Source organism: Trichosurus vulpecula, chromosome 4 (genome assembly GCF_011100635.1).
Source record: "Trichosurus vulpecula isolate mTriVul1 chromosome 4, mTriVul1.pri, whole genome shotgun sequence".
Lineage (NCBI taxonomy): Eukaryota > Metazoa > Chordata > Mammalia > Diprotodontia > Phalangeridae > Trichosurus > Trichosurus vulpecula.
Genome location: NC_050576.1, coordinates 36,285,466 through 36,312,336, shown reverse-complemented (window position 1 = coordinate 36,312,336; position 26,871 = coordinate 36,285,466). Strand labels below are relative to the sequence as shown.

The window sequence follows — 26,871 nt, the reverse complement described above, 5'->3', positions numbered from 1 at the left end:
GTCCAGATATAGCCAGAGACAGTGGCACAAAGACCTGAGAAGGGAAAGAAATGAGGGAAATAAATTCCAGAGGGAAAGAGGTGCAGCTACTAAGTGTTTGTAAGAATAAAGAGCATTAAAGAAAATTGTCCTGAAGTGTTAGAACAAGGCAGGGAAGTAGAAATAGAGAAAATCCATCGCACACCACTTAAAAGAGATCCTATGAGGAAAATTCATAGGAATGTCATAGTCAAGTTCCGAAACCCTCAGCTCAAGGATAAAATATTAAGAGCATCAAGATTAAAACAATTCAAATATGATGGTGCCACAATTAGAACTACACAAGACCTATCAGCAGAGACATTAAAGGACCACAGGTCTTGGAACACAATATATCGAAGAGCAAAAGCCCTGGGGCTTCGGCTGAAAATATCATACCCTTCAAATTTTAGTATTATTTTGAATGAAAAAAAAATGGACATTTGACAAACCCTCAGACTTTCAAGACTTTGTTAAAAAGAATCCCCAACTTAATAGAAGATTTGACATACAAGAACCAAGAGAAACATAATGGACACACCAAAGACTGACTATAAGGCATTCATAAGAACAGACTGGTTATCTTTTATATAACATAAAATGTAAAATGTATGTCTAACATTCTTATTAATAATTGTTGAGCTTATAAGAAAGAGGTTGATAAACCTGACTATGATATGAATTTAAAAAGTAAAACCATTTAGAAACAGCTAAAAACAGTAACTGTTTTATACAAAAGAGGTGCAAGAAGAAAAAAGGATACAGAACATTTAAATGGGGGAGGAGGGCTGGTAGTTCTAGTAACCTACTTTCATCGGGAATGGGTTTAAGAGGAAACAATACATAGATATTTAGAAGAGTATAAAAGTCTTCTAAATTTAGAAGAAACAAAATGGTAGGGGTTTAGTGAGGTGGGGGGGAGAGGACAAGGGAGAGATTTTAGAGCGGAGAATGAGGGAATAGGTAAAGGGAGTTTAGATTAATGGGAATGGGGGGTTAGGGAAGGGATCCGTAAGTTGTATACATTTCACATGTTTTAGATTTCACACAAGGAAGCAGGACTTTTCATAAGTTTTGTGTTTCATACCAGGGAGCTGCCCCAGAATGAGCTGGATTGACCCCGACAGATAGGCCAGTGAGGATGACCACCATGGTAGGTCAGCAGGGGTGAATTGGCTGTAGTTGGTGTTTGCATTGCTGTAGGAGGGAGGGGAAGGGCAGAGTGCAGGAGAAGGAGGCCTGGGCAGAAGAGCAGTAGATTGTGGGCTGAAGCCCAGAGAAGCCAAGCTAGGAAGGTGGCAGGTCAAGTCTAGGATTGGATGAGGTTGGGTTGAAGGGTAATCTGAGCAGTGGACAGGGAGCCAACAGGGGCCTGTTCAGTAAACCTGACCTAACTGGAGGAGTGGCAGGTCCAATGCTCCACTGAGATAGAAGCTTGTGGTGCTCATGAAATCTCATTGTGAAATGCAGTTGGTTTTGTAACAGAGATGCTCAGGACTTCCAAAATGTCCTTCTCAAAACGTTCCAAGCTTTATCAGTGTAGGGTTCTTTAGCTTTCTTGCCAAGAGTCCTCAGAACCTGAAGGCAGAGGAATTTCTTTGGGGCTCCAGACCCCAGAGACATGGCCATGCACTTTGATGTGCTAATAGCTCTGGGGTTATACATTTTTCTTAAGCATATCATCATCTTCCCTTTTTAACCTATGTGTTCCTGATCATTCCTTTAGACACAAGTATTTTATACTATACTAATTTGATTTCACTTGCATATGTTTGTTTGTTCTTAAATTTGCATACAGCTTGTATTATCAACTATATTTAAATCATAAACTCCAGGTGGGCATTTTAGAATTTCATTTGTAGCCCTTGGTCCCATCTCATCCCTTCCTCTCCTATCACTATTCCCCTAGGACTATGCTTTATTAATAACTATCCCTCATCTTCAATGCTTTCCCCTCTCTTACCTCTTTCTTCTATATTAACGCACTGTAGATCACAGGATTAAGTACTGAAGTGACCTCAGAGTCCCTGTTCAGGTCTCAACTGTCCTTGTAACTAGCAAAAACCTTTCCTTGATGCTTTTAACCCCTTCAAGCCATCATTCTCTTTCACTTCCCCTTCACAGCTAAATATATATTGCCTGTCTCCACTTCCTCATGGTTCAGCCACACTTCAATTTCCCTAATCTCCTGCAATCTTGTTCAGTGATGACCTCCCAACTGTCAAATCCAATGGCCTTTTCCCAGTCCTCATCCTCATCGATATTTTTGTATCCTTAGATGCTGTTGATTACCTGCTCCTCCTTGATATTCTCTCCACCGCTGGTTTCCATGATACTACTTTCTCCTAATTCTCCTATCCATCTGATCATCCCTTCTATGTATCTTTTCCCAATTTACTTTCTTCCTATTCCCTAAGTATAGGTGTGCCTCTATTCTTAAGTTGGGCCTTTTTTCTCAGTCTCATTGTTGATATCTACACCCTTGGCTTATGTTTATGCAGATACTCCAAAAATATCCAGCCTTGACCTCATCTGAGGTCCAGGTCCACACTTTCAACTGCCTACTGGACATCTTCCCCCTATACTCAATGAATTCCAAATAGAATTCCTTATCATCCCTCTAAGACCCATCCTTCCTCCCTACTTGCCCATTTCAGTTAATTGAACCACAATTTTGTCAGGTTTGAAGTCCATAAGTCTTCTTTTACTCTTCCTTTCCCCTTGCCCCTGACATCTACTTAACTGTCTGCCAAATCTTATCTGTTTTACCTTGGCACTAACTCTGGCATCTCTTTTCTGTCCATTCAAGCTGATACCATTCTGGTTCGGGCCCTCATCACCCTTCTGCTGGACTTCCTCAAAGGTCTTCTAATTCATCTTCCTAAATCCAGTGTCTCCCTTCCCCAACAGTCCTTCACGAAGCTGCTCAAGTAATCTTCCTAGTGAACATATTGGGTGACTTGTGGACTGGGGTTGAGGAAATGGGGTGGACTCAAACCAAAAGAGTCCTTTGGCAAAGGCAGTTTGGTGGAAGGGTGGACTCTAAATGTATTCTCTTGGTGTAGTTTAGCACTAGTTGCAATTAAGCAGAACCATAAGGCTTTTCTTACCCTGTGACAATTCTTTTCTTTCTTCAAGACTTAGCTCAGGTGTCACCTCCTCCAAGAAGCCACGAGAAATACATTAAAGGCTAAACTGTGGAATGGGGGCAGCTAGGTGGCACAGTGGATAGAATGCCAGGCCTGGAGTCAGGAAGATCTTTGTGAGTTCAAATCTGGCCTCAGACACTTATTAGCTGTGTGACTCTGGGCAAGTCACTTAACCCTGTTTGCCTCAGTTTCCTCATCTGTAAAAGGAGAAGGAAATGCAAACCACTCTAGTATCTTTGCCAATAAAACCTCAAAATGGGGTCATGAAAAGTTGCATATAACTGAAATGACTGAACAACGAACTTTTGCATATGGATTGGATTATATGGCCACTGTGGTACCTTCCACCTCTCCAATTCTATGAATCTATGAGACTCTAGTGGCTTCCTCTTGCCTCTAGGATAAAATGTAAACTCTTAAGCTTGGCTTTCTACTCTAAGCTATATAACTGACCCATCTCCGTATGACTGTCTCGATCAAGCCATGAAAAGCTCTTTACCCTAGAAACTCACTCCACCCCTGGACTACTCCCTATACTGGAAGGATCTTCCCCTGACAGGTTGGTTCCTCCCTAAAGCCCCATTTTAAGGAGGAGGCCCAGGTCAAGCCTGTCTTCCGTTCCTCCTGAGGCTATACACATGACTCATTAGGCTTGCCCTGCATCTGGGCAATACCTTCACCCACCATTCTCCCTCCATGCCAGCTCTCTACCCCACTTTTAGCTCCCTTTTACAGGTTTTCTCCAACTAGAATGTAAGGGAAGCTTCCTGAGGGCAGGGACTGTCTTTCTTTCCATGTGTTATGTTATCAGCTCTTCCCACAGTGCTTGGCACTTGAAACTCATACCAGACTGGCTTTCTCAATTTATCTCTGAAATTTTATTGGAATTATTTTTCTATGTAGTGCTTAAGTTATTCACTTGAAACTATGGCTCACAAGCCCTCTGTGAATTCATCTACTTTTTCTCTAGTCAACTAGAGGGAATAATTAGTTCAAAACATTTAATGAAATAGCACAGCAATAAAAGTTGCGACAGAACATTTCCCCTATAAACCTAAATCATCCGCTCCCACAAACACGTGCAGCTGCCAGTGGGGAACATGTACATGCAGAACTGTCAAACACGAGGAATGAACATGAACACACATACACACACACACACACACCCACGGAACCTGTGTAGCCAGGCCATACATACGGAGAGGCAGCTCCCACTGCCAAGCTTCAGAACCACTCATGTCTTTTTGATGATCACATAGCACTGCCCTCATCGGTCCTGATGAATGCTGGGTGAATATCCCTGCTGGCTTTGTGCTGCCTGCTGGGGGCAGAAGTCCCTGGCTGGATGTTGTTCTACTGGCTTCATGGTACCTTGTGACTGTTGGCCATGGGGTCTCTGCTGGGTACTGCTCCCAGCTACCGGCTCCTGGCATTGTTGCTCTGGTTTCTTCTGGTAAGGGCAGGCTGCATGAAATCCCAGGAGCAAAATCCAGGCAGAATGCCCCCAAGCAAAAACTAAACCTTTTCTTTCAACCCTAGGTCTGGGTGGAGATCACAGATAACTACCTAACTCAGGGTTTGACATTCTCAAATCTAACCTCTGGTTTAGCACTTAAATGAATTTGAGTGAGAACAAAAGATGAGCTAAGGTGACAAGGTTACTGTTTTCCACCCATCCAGTTTACATTCCTGCCTTTATTATGTGCATCTGTTTCACTCCCAAAAACCTAAGTTCCTTGAGAGCAGGGAATGTTTATGTTTGTGTGTGTGTGTGTGTATGTGTGTGTATCTGGCATATGTTAGGCCTTTAATAACATTTGTTGTCTGTTAGTAACAGTGAAGCAGGGACTGCTGGGTGGTGCCATGGTGCACAGAGCACTGGGTCTAAAGTCAGGAAGATTCATCCTTCTGGGTTCAAATCCAGCTTCAGATGCATACTAGCTGTGTGATCCTGGGCAAGTCATTTAACCTTGTTTGCCTCAGTTTCCTCATCTGTCAAATGAGCTGGAGCAGGAAATGGCAAACCACTCCAGTATCTTTGACAAGAAAACCCCAAAGAGGGTCATAGAGTCGGACATGACTGAGACAAATGAACAACAACAAAGCAAGAGTGAAAAACCTGTTTCCTTTCATCTATACAGTATATAAATAGAAAATTGGTACAAATATGTGTTCCTCCTAGCCTTGCTCTCAGATGGATTAAGGATGGGAACTGCATGGGTTTGGGGTGCCTCACAGCAATGTTGTGATTTTATGGTCCTCACTCAGAGAAGACTTCAAAGCAACTGATTGTCATGCAGAGTATGGGGTCACTTATCAGGAATACAGATTTTAGAGCCAAGAGGCCAGAAACGGGAAGCAGTATTCAGGTCAGAAGTAGGAGTCTGCATTGGAGCTCCACATGCAAGGTAAGAGACAGAGCCTGGTGGACAGATCCAGTGCTGAAAGGACAGAGGCAACCCCAGTTCAGCCCCAAGGCCAAGACCATTTTGCAGCGCTCTCTTTATTGGGGACATAGAGGTCAGCTCAGTGCCCTTGTTTCCTGGAATTAGCTCCAGCTGGATACCCTGATGTTGTGACTACCATTAGTCTCATTTCTCATTTCTCACAGACTCTCCCAGGATCCCAGATTTGGAGCTGGAAGGGACCTTGGCACATCTAACCCAACGACCCCATTTAAAGAAGAGGACACCGAGCCTAGAAGGACTAATCAATGACCTGCTCAAGGCCATCCAGGAAGTAACTGGCCAAGCCACAACTTAGATTCAGGTGCTCTGAGTCCAGAGCCAGGAAATACTCTTCCCACGTGCATGGTTTTGCACGAGCCGTCCCCTTCTCACCTGCACCTAGTGGAGTCCTTAGCTCCTTTCAGGATTCAACTCAGGTACCACCTTCTTTCTACAAGAGACCTGGCCTAATTGTAAATGTTCTCTTTCCTCAAACTACCTGGCGTTTATCTGTTAAATGTAATCTCCCTCAGCAGAATTTAAACTCGCTGAGAGCAAAGACTTTTTTTTAATGTTGTATTTTAGTCTGTGTAATCCACGCGCTTAGCATTGTGATTTTAATATAGTTGGGGCTTAATAAATTCTTGTTGAATTGAATTGAAAGATCACCTCAAATTCAAAGACGCCGGGGCTGAGTAAAAGGTCCTCCACAGACAGAAGGGGGAACAATAAAACTTCCTTGGCCAACTTAACTCTCAATTTTTTTTCCTCCCTATAATCTGAGAGGCTTTGAAAATCTAAGCCTTTAATTTCTAGCATATTACTTTCACTCACAAATGAAACTTCCTGGCACACACAAGGTTTAAAACCCAGATGTTAAATATGACCTTTATCTCATAGTTAAATCAGGGATCTTTGCCAAATCCAAATATTGTAATCTTGATTTCCAGAAGGTAGGAACACTTGATAATTTTACAGAAGTGTTTGAAGAGCATGTGATAGTTTAACAGAAATGTTTGATGTACCTATTTTTCATGAAAGAACAGAAGGAATTTTAGAAACGCTGGGTAGCAAAAAAGAATCTGAAATGAACAAATCTAGAAAACTTTCTGATCTCTATCTACACATGCATGCAAATATGTAAAATTAATTTCCAGAAAAAGCAAACACTTTCCTCTTTTGATCTGATTTTGATCCACCTCTCCTGTTAATCCAAATCATCAAACATTTATTAAGCACGATGTAGATGTAGTATGTGTGTGGTGGGGTGGTTCAACTACTCCTATTTGCTCTCTTTACCCTCCCACTGTCATGCTGTTCAGATGGGTTTCCCAATATAAAAAACCCCTCTGTCCCAGAAAGTTGTACCAAATGATTTGTAATTCTCTTTATCTTCTGTAGTCGTGAGCCCCTAGCCAGAGAGAGCTTCCAGGCAAAGCACCTCAGTGGGAGATAGACCAATGCAATAGCCTGCTGGCTGGTCTCCCTGTCTCAAGCCTCTCCCCACTCACCTATCTATCACTCAGTGGTCAAAGAGATCTTCCTAAAACATAGGTCTGATCATGTCGTGCCCCCACCTTCACTCAATAAACTCTATTGACTCCCTATTACCTCCAGGATCAAATATAAAACTTTCTGTTTGGCATTCAAAACACATCCTCCCCACCCCATCCCTTCTGTTGATTATTTCCAATTTATCTGTCTATATCTTGTTTGTTTGCATATTGTCTCCCTCATTAGATACTGAACCCTTTGAAAGCAGGGACTGTCTTTTGCCTTTCTGTGTATCCCCAGAACTAACAGAGTGCCTGGCACATAGTAGGCTTTGTTGATTCATTAAGATATATCCCTTCCCTTTCTCTGAGATGTTCTCTCAAATATTATCTTATTTCTATTCATGATATTCAGACTAGCAAAGGCCTGTGATTAATCTATAATGACAATGCAAAATTTCAAAACAAAGGTAAGCATATTTTTTTTTTAATGCCCAAATGGAAAGGCTTCAGGCTTTCATGAGGGAGCCCAAAGGGAAAAAAGAGATACAGGGTTGCTGCCTCGGGTTCCATAGTCTGGGGGAATTTCAGCAACAGAGCTCCTGCCCTACCATCGCTCATTGCAGATCTGCCCAAGTAGCCTTTCTCCTAGAGTTGTCTGCCCTGCCCCTCTCCCAGCACCACACCATCCCAGCTTCTCCTGACACCCTCATCTCTAGTTCCATGTATCTTCTACCTATCTCTCATAAGTAGCCGGGTTCCTCTTTGAATTCCTCTCTTGGACTCACTGAGGAGATTTTTATAGGTCTCTAAGCTATTGTGTTCCTTCCTCTGATTCACTCCAAGGACTAATTAGAACTTCCTAAAGAGATCACGTAAAGAGGCAGCGCTTTGACAATTACTTTAACACCTCATTATACTATCCCTTTTCTGTGATGAAGATCCGTCAAAAGAAAAATATACAACTCAGTGTGTTGGGCAATGGGGGAAGAGAGAAAGTTTGCGTAAGAAACAGTTTGGTAGGAGGATATGAATAAGGATAATCACCAATTAATCACCAATAAAGTTGAATAGAGGAGGTGGTAACCCAAAGTCTTGAAATGTAGACCCTACAGAAATAAAAACACACGTACCATTTACTTAAATCAAATATCTCAACACTCATTTTCTTTGCCACTAAATTATATGTACTGCACAGTAATTAAATATTCATCTCTTGGGATACAGATTTGCCAAGAACACTTTTGGCTAAAGTCAAGTCTGGATGTTTTCCACACAACAGCAGCCGCTTTAAAGATGAAGATTGATTGCTGGCTGGCTGTTCAGTAACTACTACTGGTCGTATCAAGATTGAGGAACGTTAGGTGCATATGTTTATGTCCAAAGACTGGGCACAATATACTTTCTCTACCCAACTCCTCACATTTAGCAATAATTAACATGAAAGTGTTTATAAAGATGACGACTTGCATTTTTCAAAGGCACATATTTTAATTCCTTTTAACACTCATGGATCCTATTTTTACATCCTTTATTTCTATTGAATCTTTTCCAATTTTTCCATCATTCATGTAACACATGTTTATTAAATGCCTTTTATTTGCACAGTGCTAGGTGATGAGGGAGCTATAAAGATAAAGGCATTTTATTTTCAACATCAAGAAGCTTGCAGTCTAGGACAGGAGTGGGGAACCTGCAGCCTCTTAAGTCCTCAGGTATGGCCTTGTGACTAAGTCTAAGTTTTACAGAACAAATCCTTTTATTAAGGGGATCTATTCTGTGAAGTTTGCATTTAGTCAAAGGGCTGAATAAAGGACCTAGAGGGCCACATGTGGCCTTGAGGCTACAGGTTCCTCACCCCAGTCTGGGGAAAGGAAAGGATAAATACACATAGAAAAATTGTAACATTAAATTAGAAAACAAATGCTTAAGAAGAATAGAAAGCATTGTGAGATCAGATGAAAGAGAAGGCTGTCACCTCCATCTAGGAATGGGGTCAGAGGGAATGTCAAGGAAAGCTCAACAAAAGAGGTCATAATTGAGCTGTACCTTAAAAGATGGGTAAGATGAAGATGAGGAGGGAGGAAGACAGAAGAATTCCAATCTAAAAGATAGCTGAAGTAAAGGAGAAAAACAGGAAGGCTGAAAACACCAGGTAGTCCTAATAGGCTAAAGCATAGATTACATGAGGGTGAAAAATTTTGAAAACCAGACTGGGAGAATGTAGAATGCTAGGCCAAGGAACATGGAATTTCTTTCTCACTACAACACAAATTCTCTGAGGTGAGGGACTATTTTGCTTTCTCTTTGTATCCACAGTGCTTAGCACAGTACAAGACATATAGTAGGTACTAAATAAATGCTTGTTGAATGACTGACATCATCATATAACTCCATTTTAAACAGAACTTTATGTTGCTTACATGGCATTCCCTTTTGGTTACTCCAACTTGCATTTGTGGGTTGGTTTCACAGAGGACTGCTATTACTTCTGATTTCTAGGGTACCCTGTGAGTCTGGACTCCTGCCACTATAAGCCCCCACTGGTGAATTTCTCCTTAACAGTTATACGGTAGACACAATTAGCTCAAAGCAAGAGGGCTTACTAACAGGCAAAGTCACATCGGTAGGTATAGTTTCCCCCTCAAACTTGGGGGGTACTCCCCCCCCCCCAAAACACAATGTCGATGAGAACAATAGGCACAAAGTTTAGAATACAACGGTAGCAAAGCACACTTGTAGGAAACACATACGGCCAAGGCAATTCGTACCTTCAAGTACCGAAAGGCCTAGATATCCTTTCTCTCCTCATGGAAATCTCCCTGCAGCTCCCCTAGATGAAGCATTTCTATTGGGAAGATTACTCAGCTAGGCTCCCAAGGCCTGTTCTCCTTATCATTATAACCACTAGAGTTATCCATGGTTGGCTCTCTTTTCTGCTGCCAGTGTCAATCTTTGAAGCTGCTACCTCCCTCTAGTCACTGCTTCTCTGTGTTCAAATCTGATAGAGGTCTGTGTCTATACTTCCTGATGCATCTCAAATGTGCTTCAAACTCTCTAGAAACAGGAGAAACAGCACTAATGCAAAGCATGCTAGCCAAAAGGGGGCGGGGCAAAGTAAGAGAAATCATTCCTTCCCATCCCTTCATTTGCCCGCTGATGGAGGTACAGGGGTCATGTTCCACAAGCTATTCTCAGGCTGGACTGGCATCAGAGCAACTTTTTCAGCTTTAGACAAAAGATACAGAGCACACTGTTACAGTTAATTTTTGACACTGTTATCTGCCCCTTGCTTTCTATGATTACATCCTAGGCTGGGGGTAGGAGCTGGGGTGGGAGTTGGCCAGAGACTAACTTCCCTATACCTAAAAGTGGCTTAGAAAGTTATGAAGAAAAAAGAGCCTGGGCTTTTACAGAAAGATGCAAACCTGTTTCTGAGGCCCTTGATGCCCCCCCCCCCCCCCCCACCCCCCGCCCACCTCACCTAAACTAGAAGGTCAGGGATATACATCTGCAAGGAAAATCTGAAGAGGCTGATGAATAAATCAAATCACGCCACTTCAAATTAGCCTTTATACTAAAGAGCTCACAGCTTCAGAGGCAGAGGCAGGGATCTGGGGGCGGAGATATGTTCCAACTGAAGAAAATTACTTTCTGGGTGGAAAAAGGGTCACAAGGTGGGATTCACAGTGTGGTTGTATCCCACAGGGCAGGCATCTCTCTCATCTGGCTTTAGTTAAGTGCCATGGAGTAGAAAACTGGCTTCTTCCTTGCACAGAGAGAAACAAAGAGAGGCTGGGTAGTTAGAGAGATCAAAACATCAGCTAACAGAATGAGAAAACTTGGACTATTAATTAAAGCCTGAGTCTAAAAAAGCACAGTTCCAGATCCAACACCTGGAGGAGTTGGCAGCTGGCTAGAGTTCTTGGAGGAAAAGTCCCTAACAACAAAAAAGGATGCAGCATGAGCATTTCTATTTAGGATTCAGCGGCAAGAGAGGGCTAGAAGTGGTTAATAAAAGAGGAAGATGAGGACACGTTAACTGCTTGTACCTAGGTGTTTTTCTTTCAGTCTCACACTTCTCTTATCAGTAATATAACATTGTTCTTTTGTGCTGTCTCAAGATCTTCATCCATTTCGGAATACCTGCTCTCTAGCTTAACAAGGTCTTTCTTAAAATGTACACCCCAGAACTGAATGCAATACTCCAGACTGTGAGCTGACCACAAAGAATGCACCAGAACTGCCCACTAGGCACCCAGTCCTAGGCACAAGACCACTCTTAGTTCAGTCTCAGATCACATCAGCTCTTAGCTGCTATTGAATTATACTGTTGATTTACAGGGATCTTGTAATCCACTAGATCCTCCAGATCTCTTTTGTACTCTTTAGCCATGCCTCCCCCAGCTTGGACCTGTGAAGGTGATTTTCTTGACCTCAAGTGTAAGGCTTTGTTCTATTAAATGTCATCTTAGATTTGGCCCAAAGTTCTAGCTCATCAAAGTCTGTTCTAGCCTGTCAAGGTCTTTTTGGATCCCAACCTTAGCTTTATGTCATTTGCAAATTTGTTAAGCATGTCATCTACATTCATATACACATCATTGATGAAAATGTTAAATAGTACTCAATAAATGTTAGATTTCTGAAAAATATAAATAAGTCATGTTCCTCAAGGCCATAATTTAATATGCATACTCAGGCTGACTGAACAATTGATAACCATGCTGGATCAGGCCCCCAGACTAGTATTCCCCTAGTGCAAGGCGTAGGCCTGAACGGGATTACGTGGTGCAGGCGCTGGCATGTGTTAATGCAGACCAGCCATAGTAATGACCCACCTGCTTTGATGCCATATGGTTCAGCAGGACATTCGGTATTCCTTGGGAATGTTTATGAGATATGGAAAAAACAATATGGATAGCCTTTGCGGGTTTTGCAGATGACAAGGGAGCAAAAGATTTATTTGATTCATTTCTTGCTTTAGGTCTGCTTTGATCAATGCTATGCTCCACCTCCAGAAGCACGGTTAAAATATTTTTCCCTATTCCAAGCTCTCTACAAGCATTAGAAATATCTTGCTCAATGAACCATGTCACTTCGGGGAGCCAGCACTCCACCAAATTCTTCTCTTCACACCCAAAATGTTCTGCATAGTTGAGTTTCTAGTTTATAACAGTTACCTTTAAAATCTTAAGTACTGTAGTGTACAGGGTGTACCAAAAGAAGTCTTAGTGTGGTTTTAAGCTACTAAAGCTGTAAACTTTCTGCTCGCTACACCAAGAAATGGATAACAGCTAATACTTACACAGCATTTTAACATTTGCAAAGCACTTTACATATATGAAATTTTACAGAAGTAAATATTTTAGAATCTTGATGTAATTGGGACTATGCAAATAAAACTAGACAAAACTATACATTAATAATAATAGCTAACACTTAAACAGTGCGTCCTACATGCTAAGCATTTCACAATTATTATCTCATTTGATTCTTACAACAACCCTGAGAGGGAGGTGCTATTATTACCCCCATTTTACAGATGGGGAAACCGAGGCAGACAGAGGTGAAGTGACTTGCCTAGGGTCACACAACTAGTTAAGTATCTGAGGCTGGATTTGAACTCAGGTCTCCTTTACCCTAGGCCCAGAGCTTTATCCACTGTATCACCTAGCTGCCCATTGAGAGTTGTGTTGGCAACCAAAAACGGGCTCCTTAGCACTTAGTCAACAAGTGCCCTTGTCTAGTTTGGCTTTTTCCCCTGAACTGAACGCTGTTTGTATGTTGGACTGGAGTAAGCTTGTCGGCCCCTTCACCTAGCTTCCCTTGCTTAAGCTGATGGAAAGAACCTGTGCTTTCCCGGTCAACCCCTTCACCTTGCTTAAGCTGATGGAAAGAACCTGTGCTTTCCCCGGCGTACCTTACACCCCTGCAGAAGCCGGATGGTTAAAAACAGCTTCCATTGGAGCCAGAGGCTGCTATAGCCACAGCCACAGCTGAAGCTGAAGCAGGAGCTGCCTGTAGCAGAGCTGACCTACGGGAGGAAGCTGAACAAGGACTTGAAGCCAGTGGGTAATCTTTTTACCATAGAGGGGGAAGCATGATTTTGTTTTACACCATCATGCTTCTCTGTAGCCTCCTGGTTACTCTTGTAAGGCGTACTTACTGGGCCTGGAAGCTTTTGATCAATATGTCAAAATGGGGATGCTGGTTCATGGGTTGGTTACTGTGGAGCCTAAATATATGCTTTGATTCTTCTGCCTCCTACTTTGAGAGTTTCTTATATCCGGCGGTTCCGAACCTTTCAGACATATATATGATCCTCTTTGAGATTATAAACTCTGCCCTCCTAATACAGAGTACAGCATAAAGGTTCTAAGACAGCTCCAAAAGACTCATGATGGAAAAAACTATGCACATCCAGAGAAAGAATTATGGAGTCTGAATGCAGATTGAAGCAAACTATTTGCTCTCTCTCTCTCTCTCTCTTTTGTTTGCTTCTGTTTTGTTTCTTCTTTCTTGTGGTTCATTCCATTGGTTATAGTTCTTCTTTACAACTTGACTATTGTGAAAATATGTTTAGTGTGAAGGTATACGTAGAGCCTATATTGGATTGTGTACCATCTTGGGTGGGGAGGGGGAAGAAAAGGGAGGGGGAGAAAAATTGAAACTCAAAAATTTGAGGAATTGAATGTTGTAAACTAAAGTTAAAAGCAAATAAATAAAAAAAACAAAAAAAGAGAATAGCAAAAAAAATTCCATATATTGATTCTCCCGTGTTCACAGATAAGCATACATATCAAGGAATATTTGACAATTAATCTGAATAGGGAAAAAACCAGGTAATTTAATTAGCCTGTTCTCAAAAAGTTACTTAAAATAAGCTAGAGGCAAAAATTCAACATGGTGGCAGCACAGGGAAAAGAGCATTGACCTAGGAGTCAGAAAATTTAGGTTTTAATCCCTGCCATTTACCAGCCGTGTTATCTTAAGTCAGTTGCTTGAACTCTTTGAGCCTATTTCTTTGCTAGTTCTCATGGGTTCAATGATCATCTCTATGCAGATGATGCCCAGACCTATAAATCCAGGCTTAGTCTCTCTCCTGAGCTCCAGTCATACATTATCAGCTGTTTACTGCACATTTTGAATTAGACATTCCATAGGCATATCAGACTCACCAAGTCCCAACATGTCACCTCATTCCTTTTGTCTCAAACCTACCCGTCTTCTGGACTTCCCAATGTCAGCTGAGGGTACCGCTAAGGTTTGTAACTTTGGAAGTATCCCTCAGCTCATCACCATTCTCCTTTTCTCTACGTGTGCAGAGAGTTGCCGTGTCTTATTAATTCTCCCTCCACAAAATTTCTTGCATCTATCTCCTCTCCATTGACACAAACATTATGATGAGTTTAAGTCCTATTGCAACAATTCGGCTAACAGCTGTTGTGGGGGTGAAAGATCAACACAAACCCAACAACAAGAATGCTGCCAGCACAGATTCTTTTGATCTGCTTTACTAAGGAAAGCAACGTTAAGGGGTTAACAATCTTATTTCAATCCAACATACAAATATCATTCACTTAGTTCATGGGGAAAAAGCCAGCACCCTGAACTTCAGAGCAAATACAAACAAATTACAAACATACATTATAAACAGACCAAATACAATTCATAGTTACCAAGAAGGCATCAACATCTGAGTTCACAAGTTGGAGTGCTGTTAACTACAGTTGCCCAGAGTCTCCACATCAACATTCTTCCAGTGAGTGAGAGCCCCAAGCGAATAGCTCTGTTCTCTCTTTTTATACACTTTTGAGCCGTCATCAAAGGAACTCAGGCTCCTACTATTGGCTGTGGTCTTAGCAACTCCCCTTAGGACCCTGAGGGCTTCATGCTCGCATAGGCTTAGCACCTAGTAGATAGAGGTTTGGGCCTGGGGCTTTGCACCTAGTAAGGCTCAATCAAAGACACTTAATTAATTTATCATTCTAAAACAGTAAAAAAAAGTCCCAACTTAATTGATATTACAAGTCCTCACCACCTCATCTGAATTATTGCAATTGGTTTTAATTAGCTCCCCTGCCTCAAGTCTCCTCTCCAATCCATCTTCCACACAGCTACCAAAGTGATATTCTAAAAGCAGAAATCTGACCAAATGACTCCTCTATTCAATAAACTCAATAGGTCCAAATAGAAACTCCTCCATTTGGCACAAAAAGCCCCTCACAACCTGGCTCCTGCCTGCACTGCTAGGCCTATTATATATTACTCTCCATCATTTATTTTTTTACCTTTTCTCTGGGGCTCTTTCCTTCAACTGAACAGCTCCTCCCAGAACCTCTATTGAATGAGGGCATCTGTGCCAGCCAGCTCTTCATTTCCCATTAAGCTTCACTCTTCTGAATTTTTCCATCAAAGCTCTCACCAGGTACACCTGGCCCCTTCCAGCTTCTTTTTATGGGTTATTTTCCCTACTAGGATGTAAGCTGCTTGAGGACAGGCCCTTTCTTTTTGGTTGTATTTGTATTTCCAGTGCTTAGCACTTCCAGTGCCTGGAACGCAGGAAGGGCTTAATAAATGCTTGGACGGCTAGGTGGCACAGTGAATAGGGTGCTGGGCCTCGAGTCGGGAAGACTTGAATTCAAATCCAGCCTCAGTCACTTAGCAGCTGAGTGACTTTGGGCAGGTCACTTAACCTCTGCCAGTCTTGGCTTCTTTGACTATAAAATGGGGACAAAGACAGTAGCTGCCTCTCGGGGTTGTGCAGATCAAACGAGATGATAATTCTAAAGGGCCTAGCACAGAGCCTGGCACGTAGAGCTCCATTATTATTATTGTTGTTGACTGAATGACTTGACTTCAGGCCCTCTATGGTCCATGCAAACTGCTCTCTCTGTGCCTTCCCATAGCCAGGGGTGGGGAACCTGTGGCCTCGAGCACTTGAGGACCTAGAGGGCCCAGCCTGGCCATAGGCTGTCCCCCGCCTGAAGCACACTCTCTCATCTTTCCCTTTCCTTTAAAAATTCATCTCCCTCTCCTCCAGCTGCTAGTGCTTCTTGGCCAAATCACCTTGTGTTTATTGAAGGGAGCCACGCTGTCTCCCCTGATAAAATGGAAGCTCCGGGCAGGGTTCATAGCTAGGTACTTAATAAGTATTTGTTAATTGATTGACGGCTCCTCTGTGAAATGGAGATCATGATGCTGGGCCTACATATCTCCGAGTCAAGATGAAGACCAAGGGAGACAATGGATATGAAAACATTTCAAAAACAAAAGCATCACGGAATATTTTTTGGTCTAGACCTGTAATTTCTTAAGTTGCAAAGAAGGTGCTGCCCTGCATTAGTAGATGGTGTTTCCTCCTCGGGTGTTCTATACTCCTACCTTAATTAATGTAATTAAAGCAGGGTCAGGTCTTAAGTTTTAAATGGGCAAACAGGATGGTTTATACTCTGTGATCCCTTTAGGAAGCATGAATCTCTTTGGGTCAAAAAGAAGGGTCCAGTATGATTGGTTAACTAAACAAGATGATTAGGGGTTTGGGGGTTTTAAATAGTTTGAAAGACTAAAAGAGAATATGTGACAACAAACATTTTTCTAACAACTTTTCTTTCATTCTCACAATAGCCTTGTTAGGAAGGCAAATAATATCTGCTCTATCCTCATCATACTTGCCTAGAACAGAAAAAGTAGTAATACCTTTGGCATAGTACCTGGCATATAGAAGGTGCTTAATATAGGTTTATTGACTGACTGCTAATGATAATTACTGATTATCGACAGCACTTTAAGATTTGCAGAGTATTTTTTTTTTGTATTATCTCATTTAGACCTAACAACAACCCTGTGACGTAGCTCCATTTAATGTCATCCCCTTGGTTTGTAGAAACTAAGGCAAAGAGAAGTCAAATGATTCACTAAAGGCTCTGCCATTTGAACACGTATGAAATGTCTGATGCGTGCAGAGAACTGTTCCAGATACCGGGGATGATGGAGAAAAGAATAAGACAAAACAAGAGATTTGTTCCAGGTTACAGTGAAGCATGTACCTACATTTTGGTACGACTTTAACTTTTCTTTACATTTCAAAATGGAATTCTGCTAAATCTTAGTTTTAAGAACTTAACACTTAATGCTGTCATTTCAGAGGGTTTACTCTTATATTTAAGCCCTATTCCAATTGAGTTTGGCCTTGCGGTAACACCGGGCTCTGGTTGCTGGCGGGTGGAGCACACGTGGTCCCTCCAATCACTCTGGAAAGGCTTTGGGGGTGGGAAGAGGACCAGCCTAGGCAGGGAGAGGCATCCCAACAGGGCTACAAGTTTGGGGATTTTTCATTCACAGCAAGGTGTAAGGACAGACTCCTAACTAAGCTGCAAAGTTGTTGCTGTCTCTGGCCGGGCTGCCCTCCTTTGAAAGTCTTGAGTAACATTCCTATCTTTAAGGAGCAGGAATCCAGTACACAATAGAAGTGTTTCTTGTATTTATTTACTGCTCCTCTCCCTGTCCCTTTCATGTGTGTTAATGTGATCTATTTTAGACTATTTGAGAACTAATGAGTCTTCTGGGAAAGGAGCTACTTTATAATGAAGTCATTCATATTTTAAAAAACAAATTCATAAATCATAGGAAGCATTACTTCTTATGTAAGACAAAAATACTTATGGTATTGCTTTTATTTGTACCTCCTCCACCCCCTAGCCCCAAGTGAAAGTTAAAAATGGTTTACCCTATAAAGTCTTGAATGTCTGAATTCTGCTTTTCCAGCCTTCCCTTCTGCCTCTCTCCCCAACCACCCAGTGGCGACTGTTGTACTAAGTATTAGTAAAGAGGCGGAGGCACCAGCAAGCTTGAAAGTAACAGCTCCATTACTGCTGTAAAACCACTGGGGCAAAGCCCCACACCAAAAATTGCAGTAGGATCCAGTTCTTTAAACTTAAAAGGAACACAAACATTTCTGAGAAATCGTTACCATTTTACCACAGTGATGGGAAGGCATGTTAAACATAATTACCATTCTGCCTTCAGGGTGTTCCCACTGCTCTTTTTACCAACTCCCCACCCCCATCAAAACAAGAAATGTGGTAATATTATTTCATAGGATCTGAAGCTGAGGCCTTAGAGGTTATCTAGCCCAGGGGTGGGGAATCTTCAGCCTCAAGGCCATATGTAGCATTCTAGGTCCTCAAATGACTAAATCCAAACTTCATGGAACAAATCCCTGCAATGAAAGGATTTGTTTGGTAAAACTTGGACTCCATCAAAAGGCTGCACCCAAGGGCCTAGAGGGCCACATGTGGCCTGAGGTTGCAGGTTCCCCACCCTTGATCTAATTCAATCACTTTGGTTTATAGAGGAGGACCTTGTCCTGTATCCTGGGCCATTTCCAGTGGTCCTGATTTATATCTTGCCACTGGACCCAGATGGCTCTGGAGGAGACAGTGAGACTGGTGACCTTGCACAGACCTGCCTCACTTAAATTCAATTCATTGCACCTCATGGCATCACCTTCCTGATGTCATGGTTCTCTTCAGGAAGAAAGGACAAACAACAACAACAGATGAGGAAGCTGAAGCTTGGGGTAGCTGTCCCATAGATTGGAATTAGCAAGGCCAGGGCTTCTAGTCATCTGAATCCAAATCCAGGGCTCTTTCCACTATATGAGAATGTTTGCTAGTACATGGGACAGCTAGATGGTTCAATGGCTGGCATGATGGATTTGGAGTCAGCAAATCCTGACTGAGTTCAAATCCCACCTGAGACACTTATTAGCAAATCACTTATCCTCTTTAAAGCTTCAATTTCCTCATGTGTAAAGGGCAACTAGGTGGTGGAGTGGATAGTGTCAGACCCGGAATCAGGAAGACACAGCTTTATGAGTTCAAATCTGGCCTTCCTAGCTGTGTGACTCTGGGCAAGTCACTTAACGCTGTCTACCTCAGTTTCCTCATCTGTAAAATGAGCTGGAGAAGGAAATGGCAAACCATTCCAGCGTCTTTGCCAAGAAAACCCCAAAAGAGGTCATGAGGAGTTGATATGACTGAAAAAAATGACTGAACAGAACAAAGAAAATGGGGATGATAAGAGCAGCTATCTCATAGGGATATTGTAAAGATCAAATACAATAACACATGGAAAGTGCTTTGCAAACCCTATAGGTGAATATAAATACTGTTATCATTATTATTTATTACTGCATTAATTGGTTGATAGATTAAGCTCTATTTTGAATTAATTATATGTTAAGTAATTTTCTACCTGCATTTTAAGCACTTTAGCTCTTAATATGGAATGGAAGATTACTTACTTAGTAGAAGATTTCAGCTATCAATCAGCAAGCATTTGGAGAGATTTCTTTTGGGGGCAGAACAGTGGCTTTGGCCATGCTTATTGGAGGTCTACTCTTGGGAGCTACTGAGCCAGGAACCTGAGTCCATCATCACTCTCACTCTATCTCCTCTAGCTAGTTGGGGGAGGGAGAGAACCTGCGTCCTTCTAGGTCTTCAAGTGTGGCCCTTTGACTGAAGATTTGTTCCTGAGGTCCTACAATGCCACATGTGGCCTCGAGGCTGCAGGTTTCCCACCTCTGAGCTAGTCCCTTCCCTCCAGACCTTTCCTAATCAAAGCACAGATAAATTATATCAGTGGTTTCCAAACTTCATGGAGTGATTTCACCACCCTCCCCATCATGTCATCTCACTTTTCATAAAATAATCTGTGCAATAATCTTCTTAGCTCATTTTATTATAACAGAATGATTTATAGCAGTTTTATTACAAACGTATTTATTGATTTAATCAGTTATAATTTGCATATTTATAGTTTAAAAATAATAGCTATAAATGTTATTAATGGGAAGAGTGGCCTTGCTTTTTAAAAAATTTTCAGTATCATTAGTGATACTGATGCTCATATTTCTTTTTTCTTCTTAAAAATTAATTAATTAATTTTTAGTTTACAACATTCAGTTCCACAAGCTTTTGAGTTTTAAATTTTCTCCCCCCTCTCCTCTTCCTCCTCCCCAAGATGGCATGCAATCTGATACAGGCTCTACATATGTGTTCATATTAAACATATTTTCACATTAGTCATTTTGTAAAGAATTATAACCAATGGAATGAACCACAAGGAAGAAAAATCAATATTTCTTTTTTCAATCATTAGTCAAAATTCTTTTATTTTCTTAACAATTTTGGCAGGAAAAGGGAATAATAAGTGAAGGAGAAGCAGCATTTGTTTCTGGTGCTTACTATGTGCCAGGCCCTGAGCTAAGAGCATTTAACAAATACTTTCTCATTTGATCCTCACAACCATCTGTGATATAGATGCTATTATCTCCATTTTATAGTTGAGGAAACTGAGGCAGACACCAGTCGAATGACTTACCCAGGGTCACACTGCTGCTAAGTGTGTGTAGCCAGATTTGAATCGGGTCTTCCTGATTCCAGACCCAATGCTCTGTTCATAGTACCACTAACTAGCTGCCTCTAAAACACCCATTTCACACAAATAAGATGTTACAAATAGTGGTAACATTTATATCACTTTGAGAGAGAACTATTATTCAGAGCCAAAATGTAGTAAGATATTAAGTTCAGTGCTATTTCACTGTATTTTCACAAGGCATATATTAACTGTTCTTATTCATAAGACCAAATGTGTCAGTTGGTTCATAGCAAATGAACTTTATCTCTTTCCAGTTAGAAATACCCATCTTCTCCAATAAAATAAGTGTTGCTTCTGTTATTAACACTCAGATCTTTCCTTCCTTCTCTCACTTACTGAGCTGGTATTTTTTAAGACTGGGAACCACAGAAGCAATTTTTAGCAGATTTATTACCCAAGCTCTAACATGCTCATAAAAGTAGTCATTTTATCTTTCTGATCAGAGCATGAACTGAGGACAATGCATTAATTTATTTGGAGTATTTGGTCTTTTAAAAATATCTACTGAATACACAAGTTTCAAGTGGAAAATATTTGTTATAAAATTGATTTGCTTTCTTTTTATTACTATCATGAAGACAAATCATAATTTCTTTTTTTAACTTCAAAGTATATTGATACTTCCCAATAATATATAAATGCCTTATGCTCTGCTCCTACACCAGTTTTGCAAAGAGCCTTCCTTTCCATGTTGATTACTCTTACGCTGATTTGAAAAAAAATAGAAGTACCTGATTTTTTTTTTTTTGCAAAGTCCTAGTTTCTTTATTATTACACAACCATTGGCTGGAATAAGGAATTACAAGAAATACCAAAGGAACCTTTCTCCTTTCTCCTTCACTCCCTAACACACAGGGGTATATTTTGCAAGCTCCCAGTCCTCCTTTCCCATGTGACGAAGGAAAGTAGTGTAGAAATTCAAGAATTACCTTCTCAAAAGCATCCTTCCACACTCCCCCAAAGTCTTGTTGTAAATCGATTATTAAACTCAAACTATTTCCCAAGGCTAAATTGCAATAAGAAAGGCCACAAAAGCATAGGGAAGGGAGGCCCACTGACTGAGGAGATCTGGCTGGTGTGACCTCTGGCCTCTCGGACTTGAAATCTGGCCACACTTTTGCTCCCTACAAGGAACTCTGAAAATACAGGATGGTAAAGACATGTGACTACCTTCTCTGTTTTCTTTGGCCCAAACTCAATGTAAAAAAAAAAAATTCACATTTAGAAGGAAACTTCCTCCTTTCAAAATAAAGACTTGATTTTCCTTCTCTTTAGTGAAATGGTTAACTAAATTGGGGGGAGGTGCTTGGTCAGGAAGAGCATTCTCCTGCATGTTTTCATCAATTTCTTCCCTAACAGACTTGGGCATTGTTTCAGGTTTGTGCCAAATAGGAACGCAGATAACTACCAAAAGGCAGCAATCTATGGAGAGTCTTACCAAGGGTAGGGCTCAAAAAGGCAACCAAGGAAGAGCAAGCGACAGGTGGAGCAGGCACCTACTGGTCCTGCTTGCTTTTGCCATCTGACCGTGTCTGGGCTGCGCACTCAGGCTGCTACTCAAGGAATTCATCTCAGGACTCGGTTTGCTTCTTGGTACATGGGTACAGCTTATTCAAGCTGAACTCAAAGGACTACATTCTCCTCAGAGAATGTCCAAGAGGCAGCTCCCCCTTCTTGTTAGTCTAGGGCTGTCCAATCACTCCTTGCTGCTCTGGAATAAGGTGGATGCCACTTGGTGAGGAGCGACATGCTCACTTTGTAGGCAGATAACAACAAGCTCTTACTAAGTGCTTACTGTATAGCAGATACTACGTACTAAGTGCTGGGTATACAAATACAAGCCAGAAGACAGTTCCTGACCTTGATGAGCTTACATTCTAATGGGGGGAGGGAATTGATTCACTGGCATTTGGGGGAGAGAAAGTACCCTATGTGGGGTCATGGTGAAGCCAGGAAGGAAATTAAGGTTGGCCTGCTTATGCCCCTCTCCAAAGGTTCCAGGAGGAACTCTCCAAGAAAGCAGATGGCATTGTAGATGGATTTCCAGGGTGAGGAAGACTTAGGCACTGAGGAATCCTCCAGGATGAGAGGGCAGCAGAGGCATGGTGTTGAAGGCCAGGAGGTCAGAAGAAGCACAGCCAGGGGAAGAACAATGGAAGGCCTCCCTGGTCCCCATACATCCATCTTTCCAAAACTGATTCCTGTACAACTCTACTTGAGGGAGAAGACAGCAAAGATAGGTGCAAATGACTGTCACTCATTAGACTGATTGGCAAAGAACTCCACAGCCCATGTGAACTGTGTATCTGATTTCAATTCTTTGTCAATTGTCTTGTCCTTGAAGCATTGGCTCTCCTGGGGTTAACGTGGAGGGGTCAGACACAGGTAAGTAGGAACGCTATGCAGAAGTGATATAGAGGAGGCCTGTGCAGGTCTCCAGGCAGATGAGGAGGGGAATCCCATCAGCCACTTTCCTGAACATGAAGATGCTACGTTGCTTTACAGTGATCAATCTAGGGTTTTTCATCATGACAATGGCACTGAGGAACAGTAAGATCTCAACCTCCCTGCAATCGAAAGATGAAAAGATTGCTGGCTTCCCTTCGCAAGTACAGCCTGAGGCAGAGTAGTGGCAATTTCCTCACCAGTAGGACAACAGCACCAGGAGTAATAGTAGCACCAGAGTGGTAGGGCTAGCCATCAGAAGAGCTGAAGCACTGAGTGTAGCAATACGAACACGGCCATCTTGCCCATACTGCTGCCACTCACCAAAGGAACCGCCTCATTTATATTTCTTGATCCAAGTGTCTGTAATATAGGCAATGTGTTCAAATTGAGTGAGGGACCCTGTTTTTACCTGTTTCATCCTGATATTGATTGGGTTCCATCTGTGCAGACTGCAATACAATGTTCTGACCCATTTTGGTTATGATACTTCTGACTGTGCTCAATTTGCTTTTTGATCTGCGTAGTTTTTCTATTTTTACTTTCTCCTCTGCTTCTAATAGTTCTGGGTAGGGTTTTTTTTTAATGGTTTCTTGAAATAAGGCGTCTAGGTTTTTTGTTCGGTCATGGTTTTCAAAAAGTTCAGTGATTCTTAAATTATTTCTTCTCATCCTGTTCTCCAGGTCAGTTGGGTTGTTTTCTTTATAGCAAATGTTTCAAAATGTTCTAATTTTTAGTCTTTTGACTTTGTCTGAATATTATTTGTGTCATTGAACTGAGTATTGTTTGCTCCATTCTATTTTTCAGAGTGCTCAAAACTTGAGTAAGGCTTTCTATTTTCTGTTCAAATATATTTATTTTCTTCCAAGTATTCTACTTTCAATCTTTATCTCTTGTTTCAACTCTTCCTTTATTAATTTCATCAACTCTTAGAGCCCTTGTGGTCAATTCATTTTTTTAGGAATTGTACAAACCTTTTCTTCTGGGATTTTATCTTGGAATTCTCTTAATCCAAAATATTTCTTCATTGTATTTGGAGTTTTCTTCTGTTTACTCATATCAACAGCCTCAGTTCCTGGATTAAGCCTTGTTGTCAAGGTCAGGCTCTGGCCCCTCTTGCAATCTAGGACAGGGTGGCTAGGCTCAGGTCCTTTTCCCCTTTTGGTCTCTCAGTTCACCTCTTAGCCTTGGTCCAGACAGGATGATAGCAGATTTTAGCTTGTCCATAAACTTCAGGCCCTATCTGAAGGCAGTAGTAGACTGGATGGAGGAGCTCAATTAAGTTTCGCTTTGTTTTCGTTAAATCTTTCTTTCATATGCCATTCTTCATCTCCTTATAAAGTTATTTCTTTGGAGATCTGGGCTTGGTTGGAAATTTTCACATCATCATCTTTTCTCAAATATAATTTTCCTATATTATACAATTTTCATTAAAAATCTGTGAATTACTTTGAAATGGTCTCTTGTGGAACTGCTATTATTAGGGTTATAAAATAACATTTTTTAAACTTCAATTTCAAATCTTCCTAACATCAATTTTGACAATATATCCTACAAATATAATCAAATTAGCACCTTTAACTACACTTGTTGCTTGAGCCATTTGGAATGCATAGCAGAAAGATTTTAGTTTTTCAGTTAATTGATCACAGAGATCATCAGACATGGGCAATTTTTTCCACTGCATTGTCTACAAGTGGAACCATTAGAAGCTATTTGCATAAGGCTCAATTTCCACCAAAGCATTTTTCTTTAAAATTAGCAATGGATTTATTCAACATGAAGGCATATTATTTTTCTTAAAGAATTACAGACAGCAAAAAAATTAACAAAATTTAATTTCAATTTAGTTGCTGACATTTTAAAATGATATAATTTATGAGTTGCAATTTGGAGGAAGCTAGTTTATTGCATTAGGCATACCAAAATAAATGACATTGAGAAATTTAACAGATATTATTGTACTTTTAACTTCCACATAAAGATTTTTAAAATTCAAGTTTATACATGTTACATTCAAAATGCAAATGAAGCAAGTAACATGATAACAAAACTTATCTGCGTCATAAGACAAGATGAATCGATGGTGATGGTGGTAGATGACACCTGCCTCAATATTTGACAATACTGACTCAAAATTACCCTTGTTTCTACATAACATATTAAATAACACATGCAATGTATTTACTATAATTTGGAAGAAATTTACCATGTTAATTTTGTTTTTGTTGATTTTGACTTGAACTTTGTACTGAAAAAAGTGGATATATTTATGGGATTGCTTTATTACAGAAAACTATAAAATAATTTTGACCTTTGTTTTGCCTCTCCAAGATCTTGGGTCTCCCCATGGTTATGTGCCCCACAGTTTGGAAAACTCTGGGTTAGAGCTCCTTCTCTAGCTCTCATAACTTTAATTTAGTCCTTCCCCTTCCTTTTACTCCAAGACTCTCAGATTAATTTATTTTTCTTTTCTAGCATTTTTGATCTCTTCTAGCTCTTACTGATTTTTCATACCACAACCTCCCACTTAAATGACATCCTCAAATGCATCCTCAAGCCTCCTATATTATTTCTGTTGTAATGAAGTTTTTGATAAAGTACACTGTAGAAACACATCATCCTAAGGGGCAGAGCCAAGATGGCAGCTGGAAAGCAGGGACTTGCCTAAAGCTCTTCCTCAGGATCCTCCAAATACCTATAAAAATGGCACTGAACAAATTCTAGAACTACAGAACCCATGAAATAGCAGAGGGAAGCAGGGCTCCAGCCCAGGACAGCCTGGATGGTCACTGGGTAAGGTCTATCATACCGTGCTGGGAGTGGAGTGGAGCAGAGCCACACCCGGACCAACCAGACTGGGAGCCGGGCAGAACAGGACCTAGTGCCCTGAATCAGTGAGCTGTGGCAGTTACCAGACTTCTTAACCCAAAAAACCAAAGACAACAGAGACGGTTAGTGGGGAAAACCTGCAGGGACAGAGTGAAAGGAGTTCCCGGTTCTGCCACTGCCCTGGGGGCAGTGGAGGTGATGCAGCTCTGAGGCTGCCTACAGAGCTACAGCTGCAGTTGCTTCCGGGCCCAGGCCCACCTGGTGGGAGGAATTAAGTGGTGGATCTGAGTGGGAGAGCAGAGCCAGCTTAGATCTGAGTCACGGTCCAGGTCGGCGGTTCTTGGGGGAGGAGTAGCACTAGTGTGGCAGAGCTGGCTGTGTAGAAATAGCTCTGAAAACAGCAGCGCAGCCCCTCAAGCTTGGGACAAAGTACTGTCTACTCTACAAGCAGTCATACCCCGACAAAAAGCTCAAGGGTCAAGTAGTTGGCTGGGAACATGAACAGGCAGCAAAAACGGACTGAGATTCAGACTCAGACTTTGGAATCTTTCTTTGGTGACAAAGAAGACCAAAACATACCGCCAGAAGAAGTCAACAAAGTCAAAGAGCCTACATCAAAAGCCTCCAAGAAAAACATGAACTGGTCTCAGGCCATGGGAGAGCTCAAAAAGGATTTGGAAAAGCAAGTTAGAGAAGTAGAGGAAAAATTGGGAAGAGAAGTGAGAATGATGCGAGAAAACCATGAAAAACAAGTCAATGACTTGCTAAAGGAGATCCAAAAAATACTGAAGAAAATAACACCTTAAAAAATAGACTAACTCAAATGGAAAAAGAGCTCCAAAAAGCCAATGAGGAGAAGAATGCCTTGAAAGTCAGAATTACCCAAATGGAAAAGGAGGTCCAAAAGACCACTGAAGAAAATACTACCTTAAAAATCAGATTGGAGCAAGTGGAAACTAGTGACTTTATGAGAAATCAAGAGATTATAAAACAGAACCAAAGGAATGAAAAAATGGAAGACAATGTGAAATATCTCATTGG

At 41.3% G+C, this 26,871-nt stretch overlaps 1 protein-coding gene and 1 pseudogene across 1 annotated transcript in view; both read right to left on the bottom strand.

The window, feature by feature from the left end:
* DIPK1A (divergent protein kinase domain 1A) overlaps positions 1 to 26,871 on the bottom strand; it is a 118,896-nt gene that overhangs the window by 59,843 nt on the left and 32,182 nt on the right. The window lies entirely within an intron of this gene.
* LOC118845904 lies at positions 22,492 to 25,349 on the bottom strand (annotated as a pseudogene).